This window comes from Sinohyriopsis cumingii, chromosome 16, assembly GCF_028554795.1.
Source record: "Sinohyriopsis cumingii isolate HCF-2022 chromosome 16, ASM2855479v2, whole genome shotgun sequence".
NCBI classification, from domain to species: Eukaryota; Metazoa; Mollusca; class Bivalvia; order Unionida; family Unionidae; genus Sinohyriopsis; species Sinohyriopsis cumingii.
In genome coordinates, this window is record NC_142976.1 from 35,855,871 (window position 1) to 35,883,043 (window position 27,173).

The 27,173-nt window shown below is 40.5% G+C and overlaps 1 protein-coding gene across 1 annotated transcript in view; it reads right to left on the bottom strand.

Moving 5' to 3' along the window:
• The window catches only part of LOC149780205 (glutamine synthetase-like), an 89,429-nt gene extending 66,184 nt beyond the window's left edge, over positions 1-23,245 (bottom strand). Inside the window, exon 1 of the mRNA XM_089936961.1 lies at positions 23,167-23,245. The gene's annotated coding sequence lies outside the window, so the exon portion shown is untranslated. The remainder of the gene's footprint in view (positions 1-23,166) is intronic.
• Positions 23,246-27,173: the final 3,928 nt, after the last annotated feature.

Below are 27,173 nucleotides of genomic sequence, written 5' to 3' on the forward strand. Positions count from 1 at the left end.
ATTACCACACGTGGAGAATTTTAGACAGAGACAGAAAGAAGAATTGGAGAAATTTATACAACGACAAAAGGAAGCGAAACAAGCTTTTCTTTTACAGCAACAACAGCAAGAAGAGGTAAGAAAAAAAAAACAACAACAACAACAACAAGCAGCAGCAAAGAAACAAGAGGGTGAAAATCAAACGGTCACGGTACTGTTAGACATTTTAGCGGAGTTAAGAAGTCTGAAACAAATGTATCAGACTTCTTTATCACGACCAAAGAGAATACGACCTTCCCGAGTTAAACACGCCAACCCTGTGACTAAGCCTACCGTACCACCCTTAGTGATTTCTACCAAATCATCATCATCAGAAGTAGGCCTCGGCCGTGGCAAAGGCTTAAGGCAGTTAAAGTTGATTACTTAAACTCACCCCTACACCAAAAACCAAAGGTCCTTTTCAGGGCCACCCACTTCTCTCGAAAAGAGATAGACTTTCAATTGCCAATAACTCAAAAAAAAAAAAAAAAAAAAAAAAAAAAACCATTTTACCCCTATAGTAAGTGTATATGAGTGCGTGAGTGTACGTTCTTATTTTAAAATCAAAACCCAAAGACACTTACCTTTTTATACCTAATTTATTCTTTTATCAATAGTTACAATCCAATTCACAATTCACAACAGAGCACTTTAAAAAGTTCATTCACTTCTTCTGTCTCATTGTTTAGTCTCTCTGTTTTTTGAATTTCTTCACCGTCACAGTCTTTTCCTCCTCTTCCTCCTCACTTTCTTCCCTTCTTCTTTTCTTCTCCTGTTTTTTTTTTCTTTACCTGGCTGCTTTCTTCCTCTGAAGAATCCTTCTCTTCTTCTGAAGAATCCCTCTTTTCTTCTGACTCCTCTTGTTTCTTTTTTGGGCAATCTGGAGACCAATGTCCTTTTTCTTGAAAATAATAACAGGTATCTTGACTTTTGTCTTTTCTAACCCCTTTTTTTCTATTTTGATGGTCTGGACACTCTGAAGACCAATGCCCTTTCTTCTGACAGATATAGCAAGTATCTTCACTTTTATCTCGAAAGGAAGGAGAGTACTCCGTCGGCTGGTCTGAAGAGAATTTTCTAATGACCCCTCGCAAAGCTCTGATGAAACGTTCCATCTGGGTAGTCTCTTCCATCGTTGTGCTCGGTTTGAGAGTGAAATGAATAGTGAAAGGACAAGACACACACCCTTTTATATACGCTGGTCTGCCATGACTATAAATTAGTCCATGGTGTTTAAACTTGAGTCATTTGACGTTTTTCACTCAAGATGAAACGATCCAATTCATTTGAAAACAAAGAAGAAGAAAGTAAGAGGCAGAAACGTGATCTATCGCCTCGTACCAGAGCTGAAGTCTTGGCACAAATTCATGCCAGTGATTTTGAAGAGGACATGAGTGAACCAGAATCCAAACCCTCTAAACAAAGTTCACCACCCTTAGTTAACCCTGAAAAATACTATTCCATTCGAGAGACCGAAAAGCGCTCCTCTAGAAAATTTAGAACCACGGCTTACAAATACACGGTGAAGTTTAAATATTTCAAGTCCGAAGTACCGTTGGAGAAAGCAGAAGGGTTCATCACCGGGGTGTGGGATTCTTTACTCACCAAACTCAAGCGACAATATCAACCCAAAGAAGACGATCGCTTGAGACTTTCCATACAACACGACGGCTTGAAATCCCCTGTTTGGATCGAGTTTAGCAGCCCTGCAGAATTGACCGCTTCCAAAGTCATGGACAAAATTCAACACGTACAACAATCCAATGACCAGTTTGACATCACCGATGGAAAAGCCACACTGGACATGACCCACGTCTCTCCTCCTCAAGGGACTGGACGGAAAAAGATGTTATTGGCGGACGAGCTTCGCAGCACCAAAACAAGTCTCGTCCGAATTTACAACCCTCAAGACCAGATGTGTTTAGCCAGGGCTATCGTGGTGGGACGAACCTATGCTAACAAGAATGACACGGTAGAATGGAAAAGAGCCTGGAAAACTATTCAACAATCGGACCGAGCCAAACAACGAAACGAAGCAGAACTCCTGTTGCAACAAGCCCACTTGCCCAGAGACACACCCTGCGGCATTCCTGAAATGCAAACATTGCAAGATGTCCTAGCTCCACGCTACACCTTGAAAGTGCACCCTCAAGAAATGCGCGGGCCTCTGTTGTTTCGAGGGAAAGACTTTAAGGACGGAAAATACATTCACGTCTATCATCACGATGACCATTTTGATACCATTACCAGTATCACTGCATTCCTGGGATACAGATATTACTGTGAGAAATGTGACTATGACTATAACAATCGAGAGCAACACAAGCATTGTGGATCGAAATGCTCAGGATGTTTGGCCTCTCCACCCTGCCTGAGCGAAGGACCAGTGTATTGTTCAACTTGTCTGCGCACGTTTGTCAGCCCTGCCTATTACCAACAACATCTGAAGACGCAAGGTTCACAGCAGAAATGTGCTTGTCAACTGCTGAGATTGTGCCCTACGTGTGGAGAAGGCATACGTACCAATAATGCCAAGGCACACGTATGTTCAGGAAAGAAAATATGTCACATTTGTCACCACATCGTGGACTTGGAACACCAATGCTACGTCCAAAAATACCAACCCCCACCAGAGAAAGAGGACGGTCACAAGAAGAAAGGCAATTTCATCTTTTTCGATTTCGAATGCATGCAAGAGACTGGCATTCACATTCCTAATTTCTGCGTGGCTCATCGAGCGTGCGAGAAGTGCATTCAGGAACCTATCTTCAGTCATTGCCCTCACTGCAGCAAGATTCCTGGAGGACGTGAAAAAATCTTTCGGGGACAGAACACGCTAGCCGATTTTACCCAATGGGTCTTAGACCCCATCGACAAGACGTGGAGCCAAGAGGACATCGAACGTTACGGAGATTGTCATCGTCATGCCACGGTGATGGCTCACAATTTCTCTGGATACGATGGACAGTTTCTTTTGAGATACTATACGGAACAAGGCACCGAGCATCCTAAAGTCACTTTGAACGGAGCCAAAATCATTTTCATGCAAGTGGGACAAGTACAGTTTAGAGATTCGATGAGTTACTTGGCCATGCCTTTGAGCCGAATGCCTAAAACGTTTGGAATGTCAGAAATGGCTAAAGGGTACTTTCCACACTTTTTCAATACGGAAGCCAATCAACATGCCGTTCTACCCCATTTACCTGAGGCTCACTATTACGACCCTGACAACATGCATACCGAACAACGAGAAGCTTTCTACGCTTGGTACCAGGCTCACGCCTCAGACCCTTTCGACTTTCAGGAAGAAATGTTAAAGTATTGTCGTTCCGACGTGGACATTTTACGACGTTGCTGTGGAAAATTTCGAGAACTGTTCATGGAACACGGAGGGGTCGATCCTTTGAAAGAAGCTTGCACCATTGCCAAAGCGTGTTCCTTAGTGTACCGGCAACGATTCATGCCTGAAAACACCGTGGCTGTCATCAGTCCTCAAACGACCAATTATGTCAAACGTCAATTCTCGGTCAAAGCCCTACGCTTACTTGTGCGACAAGGAAGACAAATGGATTCAGCATGCCCGCAACGGAGGAGGCGAAAAGACCATCGGAACTCATTCCGTCGATGGCTGGGACTTAGAAAACCCCAAGATCGTGTATGAGTTTAACGGTTGCTTATTTCACGGATGTCCCGTCTGTTACCCTAACCGTGGCACTAAAAATCAGTTTTTACAACGAACCATGGAAGACTTGTACCAGGACACTTGTCAGCGACGCCTAAAGTTAGAACAGGAAGGATACCAAGTGGTGGAAATGTGGGAACACGAATACGATCACCGTTTGAAAACCGATCCCGAGTTTAAACGCCTCGTGGAAAGTTACCAGTTCACGGACCCGCTGAACCCGAGGGATAGTTTGTACGGAGGAAGGACCAATGCCACCTGTTTGCTGTACCAAGCCGACGAAGAGAAAGGAGAAGAGATCAAATACTTGGACGTGTGTTCGCTGTATCCCTACGTGTGCAAATATTGTCGCTTTCCTGCAGGGCACCGACAATTGTTCACGGAAAACATCGACCTGAAAAGCATTCGACAATACGAAGGCTTGATCAAGTGCAAAGTTTTGCCTCCCAAGGACTTGTACCATCCCGTCTTACCTCACCATTGCCAAGGCAAACTGATGTTTCCTTTGTGCCGTACTTGTGCCGAAACGTGCAACCAAGACCAACCTTGTCAGCACACCCAGGAAGAACGAGCTTTGACGGGAACCTGGGTCAGCGTAGAATTGTTCAAAGCTCTGGACATGGGATACCAACTGTTAGAAGTGTACGAAATTTGTCACTTTCCCAAGACACAACTATATCACAAGGGTGACCCCACTCAGAAAGGCATTTTCGCCGACTACGTGGATGCCTTTTTGAAACTAAAACAAGAAGCCAGTGGCTATCCTTCCTGGTGTCACACTCCCGAAGACCAAAAGACATTCAAAGAGAAATACTGGGCACAAGAAGGCATTACTTTAGATCACATCGAGAAAAACGAAGGCAGGCGATCGTTTGCCAAATCGATGTTAAATTGCTTGTGAGGTAAAATGGCACAACGACCGTGTTTACCCAAGACGGAATATTTGACAGAACCTTCCCGCTACTTTCAGATGATTCACGACAAAACCAAATTCATGAAACACGTGGACGTCGTTCGTGAGGATTTGATCTTGGTCAATTACGAGGAAGATCTGGACTTTGTACAAGACGACCCTTTTGGAAATGTCATCATTGCGGCTTACGTGACAGCTCATGCTGGCTTAAAATTGTACGAAGCTTTAGAACTGTTAGGGAAACGCGTCCTGTACTTTGACACGGACAGTTTCATTTACATCCATCACCCGAGTCAACAGCACCCTGACATCGAAGGAGACCGTTTAGGAGCCTGGACAGACGAGCATACCGACGACAAGATTCTAAGTTTCGTCAGTGGCGGTCCAACAAATTACGGCTACGAATACCGGGACCCACAAGGAGAAGTGCACACGAAGTGTAAAGTGAAAGGATTGACTCTGAATTATCGTACCAGTCGTGTGGTCAACCTTGAGGTATTGAAAGAAGCCTTGCAATCTGGAGAGGATGAACACTTTAAAGTGACCACCTATCAACCCAACAAGATTGTACATTTACCCACTCACCACATCGTCAGTCGACCCTTGGAAAAAGTCTATCAAATCGTGTACCAGAAGCGAGTGCGACTTCCCAATCATTTCACCTTACCGTATGGACACGTCGGTATTGATCTGTATATAAAAAGGAACCCTAGGCAAGATCGATAGTTCATTGTGACTACCATGACCAAGTGAACAAGATGAATACTTTCAGAGGAACACAAAACAAGTTTAGAAAGGCACAATTCAAGTGTGGGGCTTCTGAAGTGGAATGCGATTGTGAGCCTTGCGATGGGAACGATGCTGTACGCTGTGACCTTAGCGATGCCGTAAAGCATCATGGGAACTTTGTTCTCACTACCGCTATCATGGAAAGTGATGCTGTGCGTGTCACACCTGAGGGATGCGAAAGCGATGCCGCTCGTCCTCTTGGACATTTTACTGGGTTTCGTTTTAAAGGTGGATGTTCACCTTCACGTCTACCTCCCTACGGATGTCATCCAGCCCTGAGCAAACTCCTGTCCATGTCACCCAACCCTCATCGAAACGAACCTGTGAAAGACGAATATTCGTTTCCTGTGCGTTTGTCGGAATACTGCGACTTTGAAAATCGTCTTCAATCGTTCAAAGGAAAATGGCCTAAGTATCTGGGAGGACCGACCCTCGAAGAATTAGCCAGAGCCGGATTGTTCTACTCGGGCGAAGGAAATAAAGTCAAGTGCTTCAGTTGCGGTGTGTCACTTCACCACTGGGAACCACAAGATTCGGCCTACCTAGAACATGCTCGATGGTCACCGAATTGTCATTACTGACCCTTAGTGGGACCGAGACATTGAAGTAACTTACCATGTCGTTGAAGAAGAAACCAGACTGACTAGGAGTGAAATGTTGGACATCACCGAGAACGAAGATCTCTGGCTAGAAAGTACGTGTATTGTTTCCGAAACAAAGAGACTATAAAAAGAGGCTGCCATGCCACGACTTATGTCACATGTAATTGAACAGATTCCGTGGAAGGAGCTCAATGACCATATTCAAACCGTGGATCATTGCCATCGATTATTACAAGAACTGTATCCATTCAATTTGGGTCGATAAGTGGTGTGTGTCTTAGTGACTTGTTTTCTGGGATTTCGTTTACCAGCCGATTCCTTGTGGACTCTTTACGATCAGTACTTACCACCTCAATGGCCTTAAATGATCACGAAAGACTCCCTTTACTCAAAGCCTTGCGTTTATATCTGGATACTTCTCGACCTCAACGGGAAAAAAAGATTCGTCAACTTTTAGCTACCGAAGACGTGTATGACGATGTGTGTGTAGCTTGTGACTTACACCCCCATTGGACAGATGTCCGTGTCTGGAAAAAAAAGGGGGTTTTGAGGCTTGGACCCAAGAAGTGGCCCAGTATGCACGAGAGTTGTTCAAGGAAAAAAGTTACTTTTCAACCTGTGTTAGTGACAGTGCCAGAAGAACCCGTCACCCAGGACAGGACTGTCGTGGACATGCCTGAAAGACCCTTTCGGGAAGACACTTGTGTGACCTTACCCTCTATAGAACTGGTCAGAACATTACCCAAAACATGTTGTACAGACACTTGTGTTTATTCCACGCTGACTGTTTTGGTGTGTTTTTTATTCCTGTACATAACTATTTGGCTTTTATGTATTTTTATCTTTCGTGTTGTTCATATTTGAAACATTCAATAAACGTGTCCTGAAAAAAGTATATAAACTCTCGTCTTGTCCGTTTTCGTGTCAAAATTGACATTTCTGACACTATGGCTACCTCTGCTGTCTCTGCTCCCTCTTCCTCTACTGTTAAAGTCATCGACCAACACTTAGATCGTGCCAGTTGGGAGGCTTTGTATCTTCGCCATCCCTTTAACATGCTCATTGCTGGACCTAGCGGTTCAGGCAAAACCGAATTCGTCAAACGCTTGATCGAACATAAACATCATTTCATCGATCGACCACCTCAACGCATCGTGTGGTGTTACAAAGAGTGGCAATCGGCGTACAGCCTCTTGCGAGAAAGTCAAGGCGATTCCATCGCGTTTGTGGAAGGCATTCCTAAAGAAGACGATGGCATCGTCTCTGAATCCCGTCAAACCCATTTGGTCATTTTTGACGACATGTTAGGAGAAGACGAAGAAGAAATTAAACTGTGGTTCACGCGCAAAGGGCATCATCGTAATGCCAGTGTCGTTTACATCACTCAAAATTTGTTTCAACAAAGTAAAGCCCATCGCACCATCAGTCTCAATGCGCATTACGTGGTCTTGTTTAAAAGCCCTCGAGATAAATCGCAAGTGCAAGTCTTAGCCAAACAGTTAGGAACGCCTTGGCTGACTCAGGCGTACGACGATGCCACTCAAACTCCACACGCCTATTTACTTGTCGATTTGAAACCTACGACCCCCGATGATTTGCGATTTCGTACCCACTTGTTTCACCACTGGTGCCAAGACGGAGGGCCTGTCCTGTACACGTCTGCGTCCTCGACTTAACTTCATTCCACAAAAAAATCTATAAAAACCTCAGACCCTTTTCGTCTGTCTCACACAAGGTCAACATGACGTCCCTTCAGTCGCATCTTCCCGTCAAATTGATTCGTGCCTTGTATGGCATCAGTCGAGAAAAAAATCCACAAACACGAGCTCGTGTCTTAGAAGCTAGTCTCAAAGAAGTCTTACGATGGTTAACGGTGACGGCACGTCAATTACTGCAAGGGATCATTCAGATTCCTCATCAAACCAAATGCTTTTTTGATCGAAACAAAGTCGCTTTGACCCAACTGGCCGATCCCCGCATCGACACTCAAACCAAAAAACAAATCATTTTGAAACCTGGAGGGAGCGGTACTCTAGGAGGGGTCATCATTCGCTCTCTCTTAAGATGGGATCCTAATGCCCCCAAAGTTCTCCCCAAGAAAAAAGTCAAACGAAGTTCCAAGAAGAAGAAAAAGACCAGGTCCCCAAGGAGACCCGTGTCTCCAAGAACTTCTCCAGTGGCGGGACCCTCCTCTTACCAGTCACCACCCCGGAAAAAGAAAAGAAGCCCCCAGAAAAAGAAACAGAGAAAAAGTCCCCAGAAAAAGAAAAGCCCACAGAAGAAAACTAGTCGCAAGAGAGGCACTTCGGCCAGGACGCAACCTTACACTCGCAAACCACGACCTGCCACGGCGGTGACCGCGTCTCCGGTAGCCTCAGGTTCATTCACTTCCCCGTTGATGTCACCAAGAACTGAAGAGTATTTGGAGACGTTGATTACACCAAGAACTTCTCCGTTGATAACCCCAAGAACATCCCCAGTGGCAGGACCCTCCATTTTAGCGGCAGTGGCTGCTGCTCACAAAGTACCTTCTCCCAAAATCAAAGTCCAAGAAAGATTGGGCATATTACAAAGTTTACTGGATTTGTCCAAGCAAGACCTGGCTCGATTTAGTCCGTTACGTACCTTTGCACGACGTGTCATGCCTGTCCTCAAGTTGATACGACGTAAAGACAATCAGTGGCGACGCGTTCCAGTATAAAAAAGGTCTGTGACCCAGTAGGCTCTCAGTGTTTTGGTGCTCCTGAAGATGTCACCCTCCAGAAAACATCCCTCTTCTAAACAACCCCAAGGAAAGAAAAGAAAAGGACTGCCTCCTCGTTTAGTCAAACATGGGGACATGTTATCTGTCCTGTCCAAAGCTTCTCCACCTCTACGAAAAAAACTCATTCAATCAGCCTCCAAAGAGGTCATCGATACCGTGTGCGAATGTTGTTTGAACATCTTGAAAGGCACGATCCCTTTGTCCAAACACCAGAAACAATGCTTAGGCAAACATCGTCACGTTCTTCACCAAATGGTTCAAAAGAAAATTCCCATTCGTCAAAAGAAGAAGATGTTGGTCCAACGTGGAAGCATTTAACCCCTCTTGTTAGGCCCCTTGCTGAAAGGAGTCTTGGGAACCATGTTGGGAGGACTGGTGGGAGCAAGATAAAAAGGCCCTCTCAAGTCCCAAGATCACAGAATCGACCCCTGACAACCCCATGGAAGGACGAAAACTAGCTTTAGTGCTTTACAAACGATGGATGGAATACCATCGTTGGCAAGAACAACGCACCCCGCATTTACCTCTCAGTCCCCATTTGAGCGAGATGTCCCAGTTACAACACGAACTGCAGTCCTTGATGGATCGCCAAGATTTGTCCGAAACAGAAAAATCGCAAAAGTACGGTCAACTCTTGCAACGACTGCAACTCTTTCACCAAAAAGCTTTAGACGAAACAGCTCTTCCCACTCTGAAAGATTTTAAGACCTTGATGAAAAGTCCAGCACCATCACCAGTACCACCACTACCAGTGACCAAGACAGAAAAAGGAGAAGAAGAAGAAGAAGGGTTTCAAACTCCACCAGAAAAAGTACGCAAGTTAACAACACCACCTACCTCCAGAATTGAATGGATTAAAAAGATGATGACCAGCCCTTCTTCATCACAAGAGAAAAAGAAGGTGAAAACAGAAGTGAAGACAGAAGTGAAAGAAGAACCGATATCCCCCGCTCAGACATCCTCCTCTTCAACACCTATTGCCAGTCGCACACGCAAAGCATTGCAATCCAAGAAAGTACCCCAAGAGAAAAAGAGCAGCATCCTCCAAGAGTGGGTGCCTTATTAACACACAAACACAAAATGGAAAAAGTCTTAGCCAGCATTTACTACGATCCCTCGCATCCTGCAGGTTACGCAGGAGTTCAAAAGTTGTATCGTGCTGCCAAAACGCAACTGAAAAGTCTCCGTTTACCTCAAGTGCAACAATGGTTACAAGAACAAGCTACTTACACTTTACACAAACCCATTCGACGCAAGTTTGCCAGAAGTCGCACCCGAGTGGAAGGCATCGATCATCAATGGCAAGCCGATTTAGCCGATGTCTCTCATTTGGCCAGCTACAATCGTGGTTACAAATATTTGTTTTGTGTCATCGACGTCTTTTCCAAATTTGCCTGGGTCGTACCCTTGACTTCCAAATCGAGCAGCGAGTTAGTGCGAGCCCTGCAACGAGTGTTGAAGCAAAGCGGTCGTCACCCTCTTCGATGGCAAACGAAAAAAGGTACCGAATTTCTGAACCAAGCTTTCCAAAAAGAATTAAAGAAACGTGACATTCATTTTTTTACCACCGAGAACCCCGAAACCAAAGCCAGCATTGTGGAACGTTTTCAACGCACTTTGAAAGAACGTATGTGGAAATATTTTACGCATCACCACACTCTGAAGTACATCGACATCTTACCGCACCTGGTGCAAGCGTACAACCAATCTTACCATCGAATCATCGGACGTGCCCCGCAAGAAGTGACTCCCGAGAACGAAGTGCTGGTGTTTGAGCGCCTGTTTGGTACGTCCCCGACGAGGGCTGCCCCCAAGAAAAGTGGAGTGTTGACCGTAGGAGATTGGGTACGCATTGGCAAAACCAAACGCACTTTCGACAAAGGTTACTTACCTAACTGGACGACCGAATTGTTTCGTGTCACTGGACGAGTGCATGGCCGTCATCCTGCCGTCTATAAATTGGAAGACATGAACGGAGAAGTGCTCAAAGGAACGTTTTACTTACCCGAGTTACAACGTGTCACCAAAAAAGAAGACGACGTGTACGACATCGAAAACATTCTCGAACGCAGAACCCGTAAAGTGGGTAAACGACGTGTCAAAGAAGTCAAAGTACGTTGGAAAGGATATCCACCCAGTTTTGATTCTTGGATCGACGCTTCGCAAGTCATCGACTATAAAAAGAAGTGACCATCATGCCCTTTCACACAGACGCAGCTACGTCGACCACTCCTTCACCCAGTTCTTCTCTGCAAGATTTACAGAAACAACCCTTGTGGGTGTGGTGTGGAGAACGTGTGCCTAAAACGCAAATCGTCTTTTTCTGCCAAATCTTCGTGGTGTATTGTGTCATCGGGGCAGCCATCGCCAATTTAAGTTTGCAACAAGGAGACAAACAATTGTGGACCATTTTATTGAGCAGTTGCATCGGTTACCTGCTTCCCAATCCCTCCCTGAAATTCTCTTCCAACGGGAACCAGGAGAAACTTGTGTCCAGTGCCAGAGTCAGTCACCACTCCAATAACAACAACAACCCTATTTTGGGCGGAGACACGCCTCTGACGTTCAGTAACCACTCGGACAGCCACAGAACTCTGAAATTATGAGTCACCAAAACCAATTTTACTTAACCTTACCCAGTGACAGTTCTATGGAGGTGTTTCCCAAGAACACGTTGCGCTGTTACACGGCCAAATTACCTCAGACCATCCCATTAGATCACGAAGCCCATTGGGAAGTGGCTTTAGTAGAAATCATTCACCCGACCCAAGTCCTCAATATCCTTCCCAATCAAAATTCTTTTGATGTGGAAGTTCATGACGAACAAATGCAACAGTACTTGGATACCCATGGCAAATATGACAAGAAAACCCCTGGCACAAAAAATCAAAAGTACACCACCTATCACTTGTTCGTTCCCCCAGGCTATTATTTTAGTGGTCAACATTTGGTGAGCACCATAACCTCCAGGTTTAATGTCGTGTTTCTGAAAGCTTTGGAAAGTGTCAAAAAAAAGTGTCACCCTGGAATACCACAAATCAGCTCGTCGCTTCTTGATGAAATTTGACGGGGGTAAAATCGTGTCCATTTTATTTTGTCCTGAATTGTTTGACATGTTGGGCGGAGACATGGACATGAGAAAGACCATGCTCAAGAAAAACGAATTACCAATCATTTACTACAACGAGTCTTTTAGCAAGTTATTTCGTGCCCCGGTAGAACTGAACCAAGGACTGAATTTGATGTTTGTGTACTCCGATGTGGTGGAGTACAACGTGGTGGGACACACCTCTGTGTCGTTACTGCGTGTCATTCCTTTCAAAGTGGATTCTGCCACGGTCACTGACGAGGAAGGTGGAAACACTTACCACGTTCACCGCGAATTTGTATATCCTCACTATTTGCCTATCAGCAAGTCATATTTGGACACGGTCAACATTGCTATAAAAGGAGATCTGGGACAAAATATTCCATTCACCAAAGGAAAAGTCACGGTGAAACTCCATTTTCGAAAACGGTTCTCTCACGATTCGTAAGTCATGTATCCAGTGTACCGAGGGGTTGCTCGACAGCGAGGACACGGTTTAGGAGATATGTTAAAATCGGCCTTTCGTTCGGTGGCCCCTGTGTTGAAACCGATGGTGACACGCGGATTGCACGCCTTGAAAGATGCGGCACTGACACAAGGCAAAGAATTTCTCCAAAATGTCATCATCGACAAACAAAATCCTAAAGAAGCCTTCATGAGGGCAGGCAAAAATGTCTTGCTGCAAACGGGCAAAGACCTTTTGGGCCGACGAGACACATCTATAAATGCCCTGCACGCTACCGAGTCAAGCATTCAGCAAGGACAAGGCAGATAGAGACGACGAAGAAAACACCCGTTCACCAGACTTCACACGTCTAATGCTAGAAAGGCAAAGAAAAGAAGAACCGTTCGAGACTTAGACGTTTTCGATTATTGAGAAAGAGAAAAAATGATGCACCGAGAGTCTTGCGCCTGTTCAAAGTCGGAACTGGATCTGTTTGCCATGCCCCCCACCATGATGACTATGCAAGAATCTCAGTGGGTGGAATTTCATCCCGTCTCCTCTTTGACGGATTCCGCTCCCATCGAGTTTGAAATCAAAGGACAACCCCAAGATTACATCGATCTGAATAGCAGTTACCTGTATTTGAAAGTGAAAGTGATCAAAACGGACAACACCAATCCAGGAGGCGATGCTAGAGTAGCTCCTGTCAACAATTTCATGCATTCCTTGTTCAGCGAAGTTGACTTATACTTGAATAACAAACTGGTCAGCAGCAGCATGGATACTTACCCATATTGTGCCTACCTGGAAAATCTCTTGACGTACGGAAAAGAAGCCAAGAATACTCATCTGGATGCTTGCGTGGTATGGAAACCTGACACGGCAGGTGTAGGCACGTTTAGCGACACAGTCCTGACAGAAGATGACAATCATCACAATGTGGGGTTTAACGACCGTCGTAAGAAAATTCTGCAATGGCGAAGTTTAGAACTGATAGATCGTTTGCATTTGGACATGTGGTTACAAGAAAAGTATTTGCTGAACGGGGTGGATATCCGTCTGAGACTGAATCGTAGCAGTCCCGCTTTCCATTTGATGGCCCATGCCAATGAATACAAAACTGTCATTCAAGAAGCCCGACTTTACGTGCGTCGTGTGGAAGTGTTACCTAAAGTAGGAAACGACGTCAGTCAGACGTTGAGCAGAACGACCGCCAAGTATCCGATACGACGCGTGGAAGTGAAAACGTTCACCATTCCCGTTGGACAGCGATCTATGATCGAAGATCATCTGTTCCAAGGACAGTTACCCAAGCGTTTGATTGTTGGTATCGTCAGGAATTCAGCCTTCAATGGAACCCACGATCAAAATCCTTTTGAGTTTCAACGTTACAATGTGTCCAAGATCGAAGTCAGTCGCGACGGCAAGACCTTGTGTACCCGACCCTTTGAGCCCAACTTTGGTGTCGCGAAGAATTATTTGAGATCGTACTTGTCCCTGTACAAAGCCACGGGACAGTTAGGAACCAACACCAGTCACGGCATTTCCTACGACGATTATGCAGAAGGCTGTGCTTTGTGGGGTTTTGATTTCACTCCAGACCAAGGCAGCGACGAGGGACATTTCCACCCTATAAAATCGGGTCAGATTCGTGTGGAACTTCAGTTTGCAAATCCACCTCCAGATCACACAGTGAACGTCCTCCTGTATGCAGAATTTGACAATACCATAGAAATCAACAGTTTCAGAGAAGTCATTCTAGATTATTAGAAGCCATGGAAGACTGTTATCCCTCTTTACCTAGTGGAGAAACTTTGGAGATGGAATGTGAGGAGACCGTGGAAGAAGAAGAATCCCAAGACGAAGAAGTTATCATGATGAAGTCAAGATGGCCAGAACAAGAAGCCCATTTAGTCTCCTGTTTTCCTACAGTCCAGCAGATATAATGAAAGAATTTATCAAGGAAGAGTGCTATGGGTGTCACAACGATCATCCCAGTCAAATTCAAGACGACAAATGTCTGATGTTAAGTCAAGAAGAAAAATTGGACGAATATCTGGACAAAGCTTGGGGTCACATCGAGATAGAATTCGTGTTGAACGAGTGGTATAAAGGCTTGGATAAACATTCTTCTCCTCCATTAACGTCTCTGGAGTGCCGTCGCATCGAATCTCTCTTTGACCAGAGTAAGAAGTCGGATCTAAACGCCTTTTACTTGTCAGACATTTTCAAGCAAAAGTTCAGGATCGAATTGATCACTTATCATTACCTGTGAAGAAGAAGAAAAAAACCCACACAAATCAATGGATACCTGGGAACTTTATTATCTTTTGAACCACAGTTCGTACACTGCTTCATGGAATCCTGTCGTCTGTGCTAAAGATGAACTCCCTCATCGCAAACCTCAAGACCATCAAGCTTATGTGATCAACACGGACGACAGTCATCTCCCAGGAACCCACTAGGTAGCCGTCTACTTTCCTCAAGAAGGATGTGTGGAATATTTCGATTCGTATGGATTACCTCCTCTGGAAGACGATATCATTGACTTTATGAGAAGAAATGCTCAGACCACCCGATTCAATAATGTGAAATTACAAGGCACAGATTCCTTGGTGTGTGGACAATATTGTGTGTATTTTCTGCATCATCGCAGCCTGGGCTATTCCTTAGAACATTTAGTGACTCATTTTGATCCTCGTTCTTCTTCTAGAAATGATGTGAAAGTAAGTCGATGGTTTTGTGACCATTACGCTTATCTTTTGTCTCAAGCTAGGAAACGTAGTGTCCATCAATGGCCTAATGACTTCCAACAGTGGAAATCACAATTTCATTCACAACGTTGTCAGCCTTGTCCAAAATAATGTGTGAGTTGAAAAGAAAAAAAAAATGTTTGTCATTAGACAAAAATGTTTGATGTTATATTGTTGGATTATTGTTAAAAAATGTTAGAGTTGTTTGTTAGTGTTAAGTGATTTTGAGTAAAAAAAATGTTGTTTTGAAGAAAAAAATGTCTTTGTGGTTTGTTTGGCTATAAGAATGTTGATTCATTCTCTTTGACTTCTTACTATCCCTCTCATAGCACTCATTGAACGTTCCGGCTAGAAAACCGTGGAGGGATGTTTTCCTTCACGTCCGCGCTTTGACTTTAAAGCCGGGGTAGCCTCCAGTCTAACCATCCATTGTCGACTCATCCTCCTACGAAGATGTGCTCCAAACTAACTAAGCTAAACGAAGCCTACGTGAATTTGCACAGGGCAGACACAGTCTGATACCGAAGCCAGAAGAGATAGAGAATGTGAGAATGCTAAAAGTCACTGAAGACCTGATAGAAGAGCTCTTCAGAGAAGAAGTGAACAGGGAGAAAGAAGAATGGACAGAGAAGTACAGACTTCAGAAACAGCAGCAACAGCAGCAGCAACAACCTGAACCTGACAGAGTCTTTGTCGATTGTTGTATCGACATCAAAGAGTTCTTCTTCTCTTTCCGAAGAAGCAGACCTATCGTCAGAAAGTCTATCGTCAGAGGACGTGGTATTCTTATAAACTAAAAGATTGCCATAGCAAACAAAAAAAACAACAGCCCTTTTCAGGGCTACCCAATACTCTAGAAAAGAAATAGTAATCCATTTGCCAATGTGTGTATGTAGAGTAGTGTGAATATAAACACTGACTCTTTTTATAGTGTGAGTGCATGTGTTTGTGTATATGATTGTGTGTTTGTAAGTGCTCACGTACGTTTGTTGTGTGTTTGTAAGTGCTCACGTACGTTTGTGTGGATAGTAGATTATGATGATGTTTTGTTTTTTTGCTGTTTGACGTGTGGGGAGAGTAGATTTGGGGTTTGATTGGATTGCTTTGCGTATGTGGATAGTATATCATTTGTTTAATAAAATTTTTTAGAATAGTGATGGGTAGTATAAAAAGTGAGTGAGCGTTCCCTTGACGCTAGAGTGGCCCATGAGTTTTCCCCATGTTCAATTTCCCTAGGGGTTCTGTAATGCTAATTCCCCTTGACGCTAGGGTGGCCCATTTCACTACTTACATGAATATAGGAATTATTTTTATTAAACACGTAGATGTTATATTTAACACAAATAAATGTAAGTAAATTTACAGTTGAAACAGTTTCTATGAACAAGTTGAAATGTGTCAATCAAGGTAGAATCAATGTTCGCATTCAGAAATTTACACAATTGAGTTTACAATTATCTTTAATTTTCTTGCAATATTTTGTTTTTAAAAATCCATTTAACTACATTTTGACAAAGATATTATTATATCCACAATCTGAAAAGGTAAACAACAGCAAGAGTCCTTTTTGAAATATGATTTATTTTAAGTGTATATTTAAAAGGCAAGTGTGAGCACTCTCAAAGGACATACATTATGTGTGCAAATTAGCCATGATGAGATTATCCATTATGATCGTGGTCTTGATTTCGGGCCTCGGTCACATATAGACTGCATGACATTCTCACTCCATGAACAATTTTCTACTTTGTTTGAAACCAGGAACACCATTCAGTCTACATGCTTGATTGTTTGCGTGTTTACTTTTAATTTCACCTTTACTGGGAAACAACGCGTTTAAATAATTATTTTCACAGAAGACCATTACAAATACTGTTGGGAATATACAAGAATTTCTATAGTTGACCGTCAAAGATAAGTTGTATGTAACTGATTTATTTTTTTTGGTTTCACCAAAATAATATTTAAAAAAGAAAATAATTAAAAAATAGTTTAATAAAAAATATATCTGAATATTAAAGTATTAATTATTATGTATGACGGTATATCCTAATTGCCCCAAAACGTGAATATGCCATTGAAATTCCGTCGACCAACTACCCTCTCAAAACAGCAACAAAACAAAAATAATAAGAAATACAATGCTAACTCATGTATCCAGATATTTCGCTCGTGTCAGAAGGCTGTATTTTTGTACCTGACAAAATATGTACCTAATAATATATTTATTACCTGTATTTTAAAAATGTAATTGCTGTTATGTACGTAGTTTGCAAGGAGTAATCGAGATAAATTCATATCGACATACCCGAGAAACCAGTTTATAAGGATGTCCGATTTGAGCCCGTTACTCCTGGAAACAACTATTCTCTATATCTCCAACTGACCCCCATCGAGTTCGTATACAAAGTCAAACTAGCCCCATCGAGTCAAACTGGCTTCGTCGAGGGCGTATACATAAACAAAGTGGCCTCATTGAATGCATATACAAGTCAAACTGGCCTCACGGAATGCATATACAAGTCAAGCTGACCTCATTGAATGCATATACAAGACAAACTGACCTCATTAAATGCATATACAAGTCAAACTGACCTCATTGAATGCATATACAAGTCAAGCTGGCCTCATTTAATGTATTTACAAGTCAAACTGGGCTCATTGAGTTCATATGCAAAGTGAAACTGGCCTCAATGAATGTATATACAAGTCAAACTGGCCTCATTGAATGTATATACAAGTCAAACTGACCTCATTGAATGCATATACAAGTCAAATTTGCCTCACTGAATGCATATTAAAGTCAAACTGGCCTCATTGAATGCATATACAAGTCAAACTGACCTCATTGAATGCACATACAAGTCAAACTGGCCTCATTGAATGCATATACAAGTCAAACTGGCCTCATTGAATGTATATACAAGTCAAACTGGCCTCATTGAGTTCATATGCAAAGTGAAACTGGCCTCAATGAAATGTATATACAAGTCAAACTGGCCTCATTGAATGTATATACAAGTCAAAATGGCCTCGTTGAATGTATATACAAGTCGAACTGACCTCATTGAATGTATATACAAGTCAAACTGACCTCATTGAATTTATATACAAGTCAAACTGGCCTCACTGAGTGCATATACAAAGTCAAAATGGCCTCATTGAGTGCATATACAATGTCAAAATGGCCTCACTGAATGCATATACAAAAGTCAAACTGGCCTCATTGAATGCATATCAAGTCAAACTGACCCCATTGAATGTATATACAAGTCAAACTGGCCTCATTGAGTGTATATACAAGTCAAAATGGCCTCGTTAAATGCATAAACTGGCCTCACTGAATATATATACAAGTCTAACTGGGTTCACTGAGTGCATATACAATGTCAAACTGGGCTCATTGAGTTAAAGTAACAAAGTCACCATGGATAGTTTCGTCATGTCAGTAAACTTAAGAGATCAAATTGGTACAAATTATTTTCTCAATAGAGATTAATACCGTCTGCCGTCACCTTGACACCTAAACTTATCCATTATCACTTGAATGACAACAACGTTTCCTCTCATCCCTACTTTTGTCTAGATAATAAGCAGGTCTAATGACATTACAGATCTCACATTTTCCGTCATAATAAGCAGTTCTATTGACATTACAGGAGATGTCACATTTTCAAAAAATAAATAAACAGGTCTAGTGGCATTACAAGAGGAGATCTCACATTTTTCTACATAATAAACAGGTCTAATGGCATTACGAAAGATCTCATATTTTTCTTCATGATAAGCAGGTCTAATGACAGTACAGGAGAGATCTCCCGTTTTTCTACATAATAAGCAGGTCTAATGACAGTACAGGAGAAGATCTCCCGTTTTTCTACATAATAAGCAGGTCTAATGACAGTACAGGAGAAGATCTCCCGTTTTTCTACATAATAAGCAGGTCTATTGACATTACAGGAGAAGATCTTATATTTTCCTACATAATAAGCAGGTATAATGACAGTACAGGAGAAGATCTCATGTTTTTTCTAAATAATAAGCAGATATATTGACATTACAGGAGAAGATCTCACATTTTCCTACATAATAAATATTTCTGTTGACATTACAGGAGATCTCACATTTTCCTAAATAATAAACAGGTTTATTGAGATTACAGGAGAGCTCACAATTTTCTACATAATTAACAGGTCTCATGGCATTACAGGAGAAGATCTCACATTCATTCTTTGCAGGTTTGTTGACATTACAGGAGTAGAGTTACATATATAGACAATCACAGTGTCAGACGTGGAAGAAGCAGGCTGCATGATCAGATATAGCTAAAATAAAACAGGAAGATTTGGAAAGTCAGTTTAAAGATCACACAAATTACACATGCCCAATACAAATGGAGATGAACTTTAAATAATCATTTTTGAAAGGCTAGTGGACCTATTTAAATGCAAAGAAAAACATCTGGACTGCAAATCACGTTGCAATTATTTGTGATGTAGCATGATGAAAATGATCGATGCATTATATTAAATAAAGATACGATGAACATGCGACTACGTAACACACATAAATGTTTTGCAAAATACCTACCAGTACAAATTATACCTCATCATCTAGGTTCATTTCTATTTCATGGATACAAGAGACAACAATTCCTTCAGATACGTGTTACTTTATATTATTATTATTATTATTATTATTATTATTATTATTATTAATACTATTATCATTATTATTATTATTATTATTATTATTACTGTGTCTCGATCACATTTATTGGATTAAGAGAAGTAAAAGTACACATAGATCTTCTTTGCATATCACTTCTCGTAATACATTCAAATGTTTAACTTTCATCTGCCGTGTTTCCCAGTCTAAAGTGTTGCTTAAATAAGAACTTGTTTTGTTGTTTCATTTGTGTTTAAATCTTGATTCAATTCCCAGTCTTGGCCGAGTCGGAAGCCGTGTTGTGTCCTTTGGGACGACACTTTACTCCTTTTGCCCAACAAAACTAATTAAAGCATTTAGAAAACACCTCAAAGCAGACCCATGGCAACCAAAACAAAAATGTTTTGCACGTTTCGGATACACACTAATAAAGGTTTGGTTGGCCCCCATTAACCAATGTAGCCTGAATGGCTCTTGAACAGTGAATTTTGCTGGACACTCCAGACACCAAACTCTGGGTTCAGAAAACCTTCCATTACTCCAAACACCAAAAACTCGTGACTCTAGATCCTTGACTCTACTGAAGACAACATTTGGTGTTTTACACGACAGAGACAAAAGTATGCCAGACCATGCTAGTAGTAGTAGTGGTGGTAGTTTTAGTGGATGAGATAGAATGTTGCTTTGTTTGAGTACACGGTTATGCTATATTCCTTTTAGTGTTCCTTAACTAACCGTCTAATTCCATTTTCCACTTAAATTTACTTGTGAATGAGGGTACGATAAACGGCAAATTGCATATTTACATCACCTATGAGCATTTTGCATATTTGAGCAGCACAAAACGAGACGTTGATGAGTGGTAAAGAGATATGGCAACGGAGATGAGCAGTGCGCATGACAGCACACGGAAGCGAGTCTGATAAGAATCTATACATACCAATTTATTAAAGCTATCATTCATCAACAATGGAGTCTGGGGACTCTTAATCAACGGAATCTATAAATCACCTCCCTCTAGAGTTCGGCTATTATCTGTGGAAAACAAACCAAAAAGGAAAACAGGGAGCCCAAGGTCAAAGGGCATACAGGGACCAGCGTGGGAGATAGATAGAAATCGACACATGTTTCCCTTTAACATGAACCGGACATGGGGAGGAAGAGAGGCACACAAAAATCTTTGGAAAAAGATACCTTGCTGCAGATTGTTGCTTTAAATCGCACGGCTCTGAGTGCAAAGGAGTACAAAGTAGTTCCTAGATTTGTTGCGTGAAATTGCCCAGCTCTGAGTGCAAATGAGTGCAAAGTAGTTCCTACATTAATTGCCTGAAATGGCACAGTTCTGAGTGCAAGAGAGTACAAATTAGTTCCTTGATTTATTGCCTTAAAAGGCACGGCTCTGAATTCAGGCTGAAACCGAATGAATGTCCCTGAGTAAGATAGTCCATATTAAAATCTAGTGGTGTGCATTGGTGTTGTGACTGCAGTGGCAGTATTTACGGTAGGGAACCAGTAAATTACACAAAGGATTAAATAAGAAGGGACTCAGCAGATACCGTTTATGTCACCATGGTGGCGAAATGTGTCTGGAAACTATGAGTTGACTGGCCTACGGTGGCGTAGTTAAAATAGTTCCCAGTGTTAGAGGATACTCGTATATTTTCTAAGGCGTGAACGGCCGGCGGTACGGAAACCTGATGAAGATAAACCATGCAGATGTGCGGTTGATAGATACTTGGCAGGTTGTTTTATCTGTGGTCTTACCATGATTAGAGTATAATTTAGGTATAGCATGGACACGTCGGGCTTTCTAATTTACAACTGAAGTTGTATGGAAGTCTTGTATGGAAAGTTGAGGTAAATTTATGACTTCTAGCAGGAATCGCGCGCACACACACACACACACACACACACACACACACACACACACACACATACATACATACATACATACATACATGCATACATACATACTTGTAAGTCTTCAGTTATCAGCCATCTGGTTATACAAGATGCATTCCTACACATGGTTGCCGTGTAGTTTAAATCAGTGTCCGGTCCATTTTCTTTAATTTTCCATTTTCTATTCCATATAATTACCAAAAAGCTTGAAATCTGTCCTGGTATTATTTACTAATTGTTAAAGTCATTTAGTTGTTGAATTTATATTTAACATAGACCTCTTAAGAAAACAAAACTTTACCACCATAAAAGAAAATCTTCTCCATCATAATCAATTCTGTGAATGCCATGGACGAATCGCCGAGAAAATTCACCATACTGACCTCAAATCCACAAATACAATATTCTTGTCCCCGAGTTTCGCGGACACCCAGGACATGACCCCCTCCCCCTTACTAGCACATGCCTATTGATTAAAGACTAAATAATAATAATAATAATAATAATAATAATAATAATAATAATAATAATAATATCAGAACTATATAGCTATATCATTTATGGGCATTTTCGTCAAACTATAATATGCAGAACAGATTGAGGGTAACTCTTAATGTAATGTTGCATAGATGGTTCCTCTTGAATCTACTGTTTCAATTATTTTTGACTTCGACTCCAATGTAGCAATTAATATGAAACTTAGTGTGTGTGTGTGTGTGTGTGTGTGTGTGTGTGTGATATCACTACGATGTCTGCCAGTGTGGCAGTTTATATTGATCTCTAGCACTGGGACATCATGTCGCAGACATCTAGCACGATGTCCCACCAGGTCACATTATCCTGACACCAGGCCGACCAGTCCTAACACTAACCTCGTAATGCTGAGCGCCCAGCGAGGCAGCTGTTAGTACAATTGTTGTAAGTTTTTGGTATGACTCGGCCGGGGATCGAACCCACGACATCCCGCATCCGAGCCAGATGATCTAACCACTAGGCCACCGGAGCTGTGTATGAAACTTAACCTTCTTCTTCTTCCTACATCATTGTTTTGTTTCTCCACCATGTTTTCTTCTGTTCAAAATCTGCTTTAGTTATGTCTAAGGTGAGTATAATACATGCAGTCCCATTAATGACCCAAATTAGTATAGTGTTTATTCTAGAATGACTGACCCTGTGTGTTACAAATGAAGCAAAAAAATCTTTTTCTTTTTTACAAGCTTCCTGTGCGACGCAGACAGTTACAATAATTTTTATAAGGTATATATATATATATATATATATATATATATATATATATATATATATATATATATATATATATATATATATATGCACCACCACTTTTCCATGCATGTGCATGCCACGTCACACCAGAATATGAAATAAATTGTTTGCATATAGAGAATTTGAAATTAGATACTCAAATACTTAAGACAAGACTATGCTCAGAAATGAAAAGTAGAACGTCTGAGAAAAGAATAAGATTAATCAAATAAAATATTGCACTACTCAGCGTTATGGTGATCAAAAGTAAAAACTTACAGCTCAAAACCGGAGGCGTTGTCTCCAGCACTCACCTGCTTTCAGTATTGTCTTCGTGGCAAACTATGATGCATACAAGATAGGATAGATTCAAGGATTTCCAAAAGTGTGTTCCTGGTTTCCTCCCTTTGATTACAATATAAATGCAGGACATTACACGTAAAAGAATAAAGAGAAGCTACATCCTTTTCAAAGGTCTTGGTACCTCCATGGGTTCTTACCTCCACTCCCACCAATGGCGCCCCTATATAGGCACTTGTCCTTCCCCACCCGATTGAACCTCTAAACATGTTTTGTCCTGCATCCATACAACTTAATAGCTGACCACTACATGTTTGCTCTCCCTTCCCCACGAAAAGAAATATGCGGGTGGCACTGACTCCTACCAATCATACACACATACACAATCACATAGAAACCTTCTTAATGTGAGCTACACAAAAAAACTAATTCAAACGGAACTAATAATCATGTTAAGACACAAGGTAAAAAGAGACGGCGTATCTACAACTTCTACTTTTGTTCATAAAACGCCAAAAAGTGAAATTGCTTTCAAAGGGGCGAGTACTATAGTGCCTCTTTCTGGCCCAAAAATTCACAAATTTTCAAAAACGTTGTTGATCTCGTAATACCATGGCAAAAATGTAATTGACATATGAACCATTTAAAATTGCAATTGATTTGTAACAATTATTTGATATGATATCATACAATCATGTCAATAAAATAGCCATTTTATGCCAAAATTGTAAAATTGGAGCTATTTTAAAAACATTGAGATGGTCACAACCAAATTCATATTTTTTTATAAGATATCGATGTATGCGTTGTAACCTTGTACTAACTATCGTTATATAGATGTTATGTGTTGTAACCTTGTACTAACTTTCGTTATATGGATATATGTGTTGTAACCTTGAACTAACTATCGTTATATAGATGTATGTGTTGTATGTGTTGTAACCTTGTACTAACTATCGTTATATAGATGAATGTGTTGTATGTGTTGTATGTGTTTTAACCTTGTACTAACTATCGTTATATAGATGTATGTGTTGTATGTGTTGTAACCTTGTACTAACTATCGTTATATGGATGTATGTGTTGTAACCTTGTACTAACTATCGTTATATAGATGTATGGGTTGTATGTGTTGTAACCTTGTACTAACTATCGTTATATAGATGTATGTGTTGTAACCTTGTACTAACTATCGTTATATAGATGTATGTGTTGCATGTGTTGTAACCTTGTACTAACTATCGTTATATAGATGAATGTGTTGTATGTGTTGTATGTGTTGTAACCTTGTACTAACTATCGTTATATAGATGAATGTGTTGTATGTGTTGTATGTGTTTTAACCTTGTACTAACTACTTTTATATAGATGTATGTGTTGTAACCTTGTACTAACTATCGTTATATGGATGTATGTGTTGCAACCTTGTACTAACTATCGTTATATAGATGTATGTGTTGTATGTGTTGTAACCTTGTACTAACTATCGTTATATGGATGTATGTGTTGTATGTGTTGTAACCTTGTACTAACTATCGTTATATAGATGTATGTGTTGTATGTGTTGTAACCTTGTACTAACTATCGTTATATGGATGTATGTGTTGTATGTGTTGTAACCTTGTACTAACTATCGTTATATAGATGTATGTGTTGTATGTGTTGTAACCTTGTACTAACTATCGTTATATAGATGTATGTGTTGTATGTGTTGTAACCTTGTACTAACTATCGTTATATAGATGAATGTGTTGTATGTGTTGTATGTGTTTTAACCTTGTACTAACTATCGTTATATAGATGTATGTGTTGTATGTGTTGTAACCTTGTACTAACTATCGTTATATGGATGTATGTGTTGTAACCTTGTACTAACTATCGTTATATAGATGTATGGGTTGTATGTGTTGTAACCTTGTACTAACTATCGTTATATAGATGTATGTGTTGTAACCTTGTACTAACTATCGTTATATAGATGTATGTGTTGCATGTGTTGTAACCTTGTACTAACTATCGTTATATAGATGAATGTGTTGTATGTGTTGTATGTGTTGTAACCTTGTACTAACTATCGTTATATAGATGAATGTGTTGTATGTGTTGTATGTGTTTTAACCTTGTACTAACTACTTTTATATAGATGTATGTGTTGTAACCTTGTACTAACTATCGTTATATGGATGTATGTGTTGCAACCTTGTACTAACTATCGTTATATAGATGTATGTGTTGTATGTGTTGTAACCTTGTACTAACTATCGTTATATGGATGTATGTGTTGTATGTGTTGTAACCTTGTACTAACTATCGTTATATAGATGTATGTGTTGTATGTGTTGTAACCTTGTACTAACTATCGTTATATGGATGTATGTGTTGTATGTGTTGTAACCTTGTACTAACTATCGTTATATAGATGTATGTGTTGTAACCTTGTACTAACTATCGTTATATAGATGTATGTGTTGTATGTGTTGTAACCTTGTACTAACTATCGTTATATGGATGTATGTGTTGTATGTGTTGTAACCTTGTACTAACTATCGTTATATAGATGTATGTGTTGTATGTGTTGTAACCTTGTACTAACTATCGTTATATGGATGTATGTGTTGTATGTGTTGTAACCTTGTACTAACTATCGTTATATAGATGTATGTGTTGTATGTGTTATAACCTTGTACTAACTATCGTTATATGGATGTATGTGTTGTAACCTTGTACTATCGTTATATGGATGTATGTGTTGTATGTGTTGTAACCTTGTACTAACTATCGTTATATAGATGTATGTGTTGTAACCTTGTACTAACTATCGTTATATAGATGAATGTGTTGCATGTGTTGTAACCTTGTACTAACTATCGTTATATAGATGAATGTGTTGTATGTGTTGTAACCTTGTACTAACTATCGTTATATAGATGTATGTGTTGTAACCTTGTACTAACTATCGTTATATAGATGTATGTGTTGTAACCTTGTACTAACTATCGTTATATAGATGTATGTGTTGCATGTGTTGTAACCTTGTACTAACTATCGTTATATAGATGAATGTGTTGTATGTGTTGTAACCTTGTACTAACTATCGTTATATAGATGTATGTGTTGTAACCTTGTACTAACTATCGTTATATAGATGAATGTGTTGTATGTGTTGTAACCTTGTACTAACTATCGTTATATAGATGTATGTGTTGTATGTGTTGTAACCTTGTACTAACTATCGTTATATGGATGTATGTGTTGTATGTGTTGTAACCTTGTACTAACTATCGTTATATAGATGTATGTGTTGTATGTGTTGTAACCTTGTACTAACTATCGTTATATAGATGAATGTGTTGTATGTGTTGTAACCTTGTACTAACTATCGTTATATGGATGTATGTGTTGTATGTGTTATAACCTTGTACTAACTATCGTTATATGGATGTATGTGTTGTATGTGTTATAACCTTGTACTAACTATCGTTATATAGATGAATGTGTTGTATGTGTTGTAACCTTGTACTAACTATCGTTATATGGATGTATGTGTTGTATGTGTTATAACCTTGTACTAACTATCGTTATATGGATGTATGTGTTGTATGTGTTGTAACCTTGTACTAACTATCGTTATATGGATGTATGTGTTGTAACCTTGTACTATCGTTATATGGATGTATGTGTTGTATGTGTTGTAACCTTGTACTAACTATCGTTATATAGATGTATGTGTTGTAACCTTGTACTAACTATCGTTATATAGATGTATGTGTTGTAACCTTGTACTAACTATCGTTATATAGATGAATGTGTTGCATGTGTTGTAACCTTGTACTAACTATCGTTATATAGATGAATGTGTTGTATGTGTTGTAACCTTGTACTAACTATCGTTATATAGATGTATGTGTTGTAACCTTGTACTAACTATCGTTATATAGATGTATGTGTTGTATGTGTTGTAACCTTGTACTAACTATCGTTATATA